Genomic DNA, 8201 nt, shown 5'->3' with positions numbered 1-8201 from the left:
ACTATTTACAATAGCCAAGACATGGAAACAACCTAAATGTCCATCAACAGATGAATGGATAAAGAAGATGTGGTACATATATACAATGGAATACTACTCAGCCATAAAAAAACCCGAAATAATGCTATTTGCAGCAACATGGATGCAACTAGAGATTATCATTTTAAGTGAAATAAGTCAGAAAGAGAAAGACAAATACCATATGATATCACTTATATGTGTAATCTGAAATATGGCACAAATGAACCTATCTAAAAAACAGAAACAGACTCACAGACATAGAGAACAGGCTTGTGGTTCCCAAGGGGGAGGGGGGGAGAGAGAAGGCGGGACTGGGAGTTTGGGGTTAGCAGATGCAAACTATTACATTTAGAATGGATAAACAACAAGGTCCTACTGTAAGCACAGGGAACTATATCCGATCTCCTGGGATAAACCATAATAGAAAAGAATATAAAAAAATGTATATATGTGTATAACTGAGTCACTTTGCTGTGCAGCAGAAATTAGCACAACATTGTAAATCAGCTATACTTCAATTAGAAAAAAAAAAAAAAAAAAAGGTGAAGTTGAGGCTGTTCTGCTTCTGGTTTCAGCCCAGTGGGCTGATGTGGGAACTGGAGTCTGGAGTGAGCTTGAAAGGAGATCTTGCCAATTTCATGTAATAACCCTTCAGTGACCAGAAAAGCATATGTATGTGTGCCAAAGACAGGAATTACAAGTGCCTGTCCACAGGAGAGTATGTAAATGCATGGCCGTACAGTCACAATGGCACACCGCGCAACAAAGAGGAGAAAAGAGCTACCACCACCTGCAACAGGTGGATGAATCTTGCTTGTAAAGTTGAATGAAAGAAACCGGCCACAGAAGACCACATGCTGTATGATTCCATTTATAGAAAGTTCAAAAAGCAGGCAGAACTACTCTCTGCTGTTAAAAGTCATCATGGCGGTTACCATGGGGGTGGTGACTGCAAGGGGCCTGAGGGGGATTCTGGGATGCTGCTCATGGTCTGGTTTTGATCCCAGTGCTGAGTCCCCCCGACCCCTCCCCCCGGCTCTGTTTTGTGTGTGCGTGTGTATGAAAATTTGCAGCAGTGCACACTTATGATTTGTATACTTTTCTACATGTGCGATACACTTCAATACCACTTATAGAAACACACAAAAACCTTGTGTGGCTACCCACTGCACTGGAAAAAGCCAAACTCCTTTCTGTGGTTTACAAGGGCCTGCTGGCCTCTCTGACCTGCCATGTCGTCCTCACCCACCAGTCTCCTGCCTGTCAGCCTTCTGGTGTTCCCGACACCTGCCAAGCTGGTTTCCTCCTCAGGGATTCTCGCTTGCTGGTCTCTGCCTGGAAGGTGCTTTCCCTGTTCTTGCCGAGACTGCTTCCTTCATCCTCTGCACATCACCCTAAAGAAGTCACCTCTTCAGAGAGACCCTCCTGACGACCCCACCTAGAGTCCTCCACCCACAGCATGCTGTTTGTTTCCTACAGAACACCAGCCATAATCTGCAATTGTTTTATTTGTTTACAGTTCATTTTCTGCCTCTGCCAGGAGACTAATAATCACAAACACACGGCACACTTACTGTGTGCCAAGTGCTCTTCAAACATCGTATTAAGGTACTGAATCTTCACCCCAACTCCATGGGGGGAATACTCTTCTTGGCCCTATTTTACTGTTGAGGCAATTGGGGCTCAGAGAGGTTATATAAGTTGCTCACGGTCACACAGCTGGAAAGTAGCAGAGCCAAGGTTTGAAACCAGGTAGCCTGGTTCCAAAGTCCTTTCTTTAAACTCTACACTTTGACAGATCTGTTTTTTGTTTTTTGTTTTTTTTCCCCTGTAGTATATCTGGGACAGTATGTGGCACACAGTAGGTACTCAATAAATGTTGGGGGAATAAATGAGTGAATGAAGTGCTAAAGAGAGGTGGGGGGGAAGCTTGGATCCCAGAGTGGGTGTTGAGGGGAGGGATTGTGCAATGGTATCTGGAGTCCCAGGAGCAAGGTAACCGACAGCAGATGGAGGTTCCCAGACAGCTGGAATTAACTGCAAGCTGTAGTCAAGTCCAAGGCCTTGCCTGGACCTGGGCCTGGACACATCTTCCCAAGTGGAGCCCACCTTCAGCCTCCCCTACACACCCTACAAGACACATAGCCATTCACAGAGGGGGCTCTGCCTTAAGGGCATACAACATGTCTGGGGTCCCTTGAAGGATGGAAGCCCCCCAGGAGGCGATGCTACCTATCAAGTGCCCAGGGCTGTGGTGGCCCTGGAGAGAGTGACACGAATCTTGTGAATCACCTGCCTCTGGCCAGAAACTTTCTGGACCTTGGAACCTCCCCAGGGATAGGAAGGTCCTATGTGACTTACTTGGAGTCTAAGATGTGGCTACAGTGCTGGTCGGTGAAGGCCACAGCCTGTGTCATCATCTCCCCTGAACTTGTCATGAAGTTCCCACCACACCCCGGTAGCTGGAGCCAGCGCATCACCGGTTCCGCACCATCTTCTGCACCAGGCTGTCCTGGTGGGGCTGTCACGGCTGTGAGCCTGCTCAATCCATCTCCCAGCGGGGCCCCTCCTCATTCTTCATCAGCCTCTGGGACAATTGCGACCAGTTCCTGAAGAGCAAGGGCGCCTTAGGTGAGGCATCGCCATGAGGTCTGGCCCAAAGGATGCTCCACCCCTGCGGCTGCTGGGTGTGAAGTCAGCCCAGCTACAGATCACGAAACTGAGGCCCAGAGAGAGGAAGGACCAGCCAAGGCTGCGCGGTGGGGGAGTTTTGGAATCAGTACAGGAACGTGGGCCCCAAAGCCAGTGCTCCAGCAGCAGCTCCACAGTGTCAGGGCCCTGGCCGGGAGCTTGTCCGCTCTGCATCTTGAGACCTGGGCCGCCTGCGGGCCCTACTCTTTCGTGTTCGGAGAGGCTCAGCCTAATTCCCGTGGGCATGAGCTCTGAGGTCAGGCAGACGTGAACTTGAATTTCCATCCCTGACAAGTGGTTTCACTTCTCTGAGCTCAGTGTCCTCATCAGTAAAATGGGGCTGAAGTTCCTCTCACCTTACAAGCTTGGAGGAGCATTAAAGGAGCTGGTGCCCGGTGTACAGCAAGGCCTCAGTGAATGGGAGCTGCCGCTATCACCCGCTCTTTCTTGAGCTTTCTGTTCAGGTTTTCCCAACCCCTGCCCTCAGCCTGCCTCTTTGTGATGATGTTTTTCTCCAGCCATGAGCTCTCTGGCCTCCCTCTGGTCTCTTCAATGCCTTTCCTCCCACTCCCACCTCATAGAGATCCAGAGCCCTCCTTGCCAGCAAGGGGGGCAGGAACCACTGGACACTTCTGTATTCACAGTTTTTTTTTGGTCACGTACAGGAAGGAAATTCATAAAGATCAGAACACTAGACACAAAGGGATGCTAGCCGTGAAGCCACAACTGCTGGGATCTGTCAGACGTGTTTCAGACCCTCTTTATATTCATTATCTCATTTGATCCTGCCAGGCTGATGCTACTCTTCTTTTGCTGATGAGGAACCCAAGTCCCGGAGAGCTGAAATCACTGGCCATGTGGAGCCCACGAGCCCTGGCCTCAAATCCTGAGCTCCCTCTCTCCAAGAAGCCCTTTATGTTCCCTTTGCTCCCAATTGGGGCTCCCATCAACCCATCACCTGAAGGCACCCACCTTGCCTGATCCCACATGCCTCCCTCACCTATGCCAGGGTAAGGAAGTGGCCCCTTGAGCAGCTGCCACCAACACAGCTCCTTGGAGAGTTGCCCGCTGGGACGCAGAGAGCATGAGGCAAGGGGCCGGGACCCAGGATGGGTGAGTGTGGATGAGGGCAGCCCAAGGGAGGCCTGGAGATGCAAATGCTGTGGTGGTAGCAGGGACAGTTCTCCCAGAGCTGGCTTCAGCCTCCCTGCTTCCCTGTTGCAGGGACCATCAGTCTCTGTACGCACAGGACACCTGGGCTGCCTCTGTCATCTGCAACTAAGAGCCCCTCGGGTGGGGACAAAGCTGCCACTGGCATTAGGGCAGAGGAAACCCAAGAGGGAGCTGCAGCTCTGGAAGTAGCGGCCCCCATTCCAGCCACCCAGCACGCGCCCAGGGCGACCTGTCTGCCAGCCCCTTCTCTCCTGCTGGGTATCAATCTGTCCACCTGCCTCTGCGGCTCAGAGGCCCAGGGTTGCTGTGACTCTCCCCACCTCACACCCAGGCCCGTCAGCTCTCTGGGCCCACATTCACTGGCTGAGATGGTCCTTCCATTGCCCCCACCCCACCATTGTCTTTGGCAGTCCCAGCCTCCAGGGAATGTTGATGTTGGGGTCGGGAGGCCACGAGGGTCCCAGCTGCCTGTGGAGGGCCGGAGAGAACAACTACATCCATCTGTGTCCTCAGACTCCCATGCTAAGCCTCCATCCCACCACCCACCCCTCCCCTTCCCCCTCCCCATGCTGTAACCCCTCAGCCCTTTATTCTCCAACCTGGGTTTTGCCCACAAGGCCCCAGGTTTCCACCAGGTCCCAGTTGCTGGGGACCATGCTGTGCTCACAGCCCGGCCTCAGTGCTCAGACAGAGGGCAACCAGGCCCTTTCCCCAGTCCTCTCCAGAGAAGCTGGTATTGGGGGAGGCAGGGATGCTAGCCCGTGGTATCTGTGGTCCCCATTCCATCTACTCCACCCCCCAAGCTCCCCCACTGACCCTGGCATCTGTTCTGGACATGTTACTTGGATTCCCAGTCCTTGAGTCCTGTCAACAACACCTCTTTTCTTCCAACGAGCAACATTTTGTGGGGATGTGCGGATGAGGTTGACACTGTCCCTGACCCCTGATGGGATGCTGGAGTGAGATAAATTGTGCCCCCCTCCAAAAAAAAAAAGATATGTTCAAGTCCTAACCCCTGGTATCTGTGAATGGAAAAATAAAGAAATATATTTGCTGAGGTAATTAAGGATCTCAAGATGAGATCACCTTGGATATAGTGTGATCAACCCAATGACTGGTGTCCTTCTAAGGAAGATCACAGACACAGAGAGGAGAAGGCCAGGTGAAGACGAGGCAGAGACTGGAGTTAGGAAGCCCCAAGCCAAGGAGCGCCAAGGGTTACCAGTTGCCACCAGAAGCTGGCAGGGAGGCATGCAAGAGATTCTCCCTCAAGTCTCCAGATGGAACCAACACTGCTGACACCTTGATTTCAGACTTCTGGCCTCCAGAACTGTGAGAGAATAAAGTTCTGTTGCTTTAAGTTGCCAAGTTTGTGGTCATTTGTTACAGCAGCCCCAAGAACCTCATACAGAGGGCTTGAACCCCGACCTGCACCAAAGGCACTGAGCAGAGGGCCACGGGGTCTGGGGGCAGAGCAGCCCCGACCTGGGGGTCAGACGAGGCTTCTCAGCCATGGCCACACTTGACATGGGTCTGTAGCCTCGCCAGGAAGAGACAGGGACATGGGAGAACCTCACAGACAAGGTCCAAGGCAGGACCATTCAGTGTTTTCAGTGCTCAGTTAACTGGCCAGTGGGGCCTCAGCCCAGGGAGGGGGGCTGTAGACCAGGGGCCTGGAATAGTGATTGGGGTGGGCCCAAGGGCTGAGGCCTTGAATGGCGGGGTTGGGGCAAAGAGGAGAGAAGTAGGAATCTTGCCTAAAAACCAGAAAGATCTGGATGGACTGCTCAGCTCCTGGAAGGGCTGCAGGGAGGAAAGGGGGAAGGGGGGCACCAGGCCACCTGAGGAATCTTCAGGGAGGCGGATGTCAGCTCAGCATACATAAGAACTTTCTCATGCTCAGGGCCCCCCAGACTGAGAGCATTTTGGAGGGGCAGCAAGCTCCCCATTAAGGGAGGTGTGTAAACAAGAGTGCCTGGGGGACTTCCCTGGTGGTCCAGTGGTAAAGAGTCTGCCTTTCAATGCAGGGGACGATCCCTGGTCGGGGAACTAAGATCCCACATGCCGCGGTGCAACTAAGCCTGCACGCCACAACTACTGAGCTTGGGTGCCTCAACGAGAGAGCTCACGTGCCGCAAAACTACAGAGCCCACGTGCCCTGGAGCCTGTGCGCCACAATTAGAGAGAGAAAGCCACATGCCACGACTAGAGAGAAGCCCAAGCGCCGCAACGAAGAGCCCGTGTGCCACAACTAAGACCCAACGCAGCCAAAAAATAAGTAAATAAATAAATATTAAAGAGAAAAAGAATGTAAAAACTTACTTAATAAAAAAGTGCCTGGGAGAGACCTCAGCCCCATACAAGGCTTGTTACCGGTGGCCCCGAAGGGCCCCTTTCTGTCCTGAGACCCTATACGCCGCCTGACTGGGCCCTCACCCCAGCAGCCAGTCTCGGACCTCCCCCTCCCCACTCTGGGAGTCCATTTCCCAGAATTACTCTGGCCCAAGCCAGCCATACCCCCTTTCCTGCCAGACTCTGGAGACTGCCACCTGTGAAGACACAGATGCCATTCTTTGAGACCCAGAATTCGGGAACGACAGGCAGATTCTCATCATCCCCAACCTCCCAGAAGAAAGGCTGACCCTCCTGGGCCTCAGAGCCCCAGCTTATCTCCCGGGACTCCCCTCCCCCTGGGGGAGCAACCACTGCCGCCCCCTCTTAGTGTGTATTTCCTTCACACTAAACATCTGACATCCGTTAACCTTCTCCACAACCCTCAGAGGCAGTACACAAGATTAAGAGCACCAAAGTTGCTGTGGGACCTTGGATAATTTTATAACCTCTCTAGGCCTCAGTTTCTGCAAATCGCAAAATAGACGTAACTGCCTCCTAGATGGGTTAGAATCTGGAGTGCGGCTCCATAAGTGATGGCTCTTATTATCATTTTGAGCCAATGGGGAAACCAGCCCCAGTGCTGACTGCAAGGCTCTTTTGCCCCATTTGCCTGCTGACATTTATAAGCCCCTACGTTTTCAAGTGGATGCTGGTCTGAGGGCCAATGAGTGAGATAGACCCTACCCTCAGGGGGCTCACAGTCTGATAGTGGAGGCCAACTTATGACCAAGTTACAAGGAGATGTGATAAGGGAGTACAGAGCACCTTGGGAGGGCAAAGGAAGGGTGGCCCATCCAATCTGAGGGGGGAGGGCTTCCTGGAGGAGGTGACCTTTAAGACCTGAAAGATGACCAGGTATAGGCCAGGCAAAGGGGGTTGAGGAAGGCATTCCAAGCAGAGGAAACTGCAGATACCAAGGAGCTGCAGTTTGCTGGGCTGTAAACTCCATGAGAACAGGGAAAGGGTTCCACCTGATCAACCCGGCACGTCCAGCACCTGGGAGGTGCCCATAAGTATTTGTTGAGGGAATGAAATTCACTTGGGGAGGGGAAAGGAGCAAGACGGGGCTGTGGAGGTGGGAAAGGGCTAAGCAGGGTCTTGTGGGTCCCAGGAGTTTGGACTTTATCTTGAGGGCTTAAATGCAAGTCAAAAGGAATCCTTTTGCTGGAACAAGAGGGTTGCAGTGGGGATGGAGGTGGGAGCATATCTGGAGGCTTTGCCACCCACACGGGTACCTGGGCTCCAGTTCCAAGTCCCTAGCCTGCTGACCCGTCCAGCCCTGGGGCCTCCCTCCCTGGGCCCAGGCTTTCCCTCTCCCCCTCTCGTCCCTGAACCCCGGCCTGTGCCCTTCCAGGGGTTGCGCCCCACCCCTGAGCATAGCCCCAGACTCTGAGCCTTTGTCCCTACTGTCAGTCCTGCTGTGGAGGTAACAAGCAGCGGGGGCTCCCCCTGTCTTTTGCAATAGGTTTCTTGCCACTAGGGTTCCGACCTAAGAACCTCAGTTTTCCCGTTTGTACAATGAGCATTCCTCGTCCTTCCTCTCTCACAGGCTCGTTGTGATGAGCAGCGAGATGGTGCCTCTGAAAGGTAAAGCACGCTAAATACATATAGTTTTCTTTTTTTCCTTTCCCCATTATGGTAGTCAGACGTGTTCCTGAGAGGAAAATTGTAAAATACTAGTAAACAGAAAAAGGAAAACAAATGTTATTCCCTGAAGTCCCACTGCTCAAGGGGAACATCTTGGTTTCTGCCTCAAGTGTGTGTTGTGACCATTCCAAAGGGAAACCCAGCCCCAGAGGAAGCGTGGGACAGGTCAGGCTGGCCCTCCAGGCTCCGGCCTTCTTTGAGGAGGAAAGGTTATATGGAAGCCGGTCAAGGCACATTTATTAAGTGCCCACTGTGTGCCCGGGCTGGACGGGGAG

The sequence above is a fragment of the Balaenoptera physalus genome, assembly GCF_965194825.1.
Source record: "Balaenoptera physalus genome assembly, chromosome: 10".
In the NCBI taxonomy this organism is placed as follows: Eukaryota; Metazoa; Chordata; class Mammalia; order Artiodactyla; family Balaenopteridae; genus Balaenoptera; species Balaenoptera physalus.
The sequence above is the reverse complement of the archived record's forward strand: the minus strand, read 5'-3'. Positions refer to the sequence as shown.